This window comes from Elephantulus edwardii, unplaced genomic scaffold (genome assembly GCF_000299155.1).
Source record: "Elephantulus edwardii isolate Elephantulus edwardi_28Jun2011 unplaced genomic scaffold, EleEdw1.0 scaffold00003, whole genome shotgun sequence".
NCBI lineage: Eukaryota > Metazoa > Chordata > Mammalia > Macroscelidea > Macroscelididae > Elephantulus > Elephantulus edwardii.
In genome coordinates this window covers 28,667,899-28,668,329 of record NW_006399753.1, presented here as the reverse complement: position 1 = coordinate 28,668,329, position 431 = coordinate 28,667,899, and positions in this window count along the sequence as shown.

The following is a 431-nucleotide window of genomic DNA, read 5'->3' as shown; positions in this document are numbered from 1 at the left end:
AAGTGGGCGCTGGAGCACCAGGCGGTGCGGAAAGTCGGGACGAGCCCTGGGCAGCTGGAGGCGGGGAGCGAGCCGAGTCTACTCCTGCCGGGCACGCTCTGCCTGCCGTGGGCCGGCCCGGAGTCTGGGCCACTCCAACCCTCGGACCTCTCCATTCTTCTGCTCTCTGAAATACCCAAGGTTTCTCTGGGCCGCCATGACAGGCCCCACGGAGCCAGAAGGCCAGGGGTCCTGGGGGCTTAATTTGTGCCCCCACCCCCGTTGTTCCCCCACGTGCTTCTCCCATCCATTCTGCAGCCAAAATGGGGGCAGGGAGTAGGATTATTTTAGAAAACTGTACTGACGGATTGCCAATTCTTGGATAGGCATGAGTAAAATCTGGAAGTATCTTTGGAAAATAATTTTTCATTTCATTTTCTTGTCTCATTATT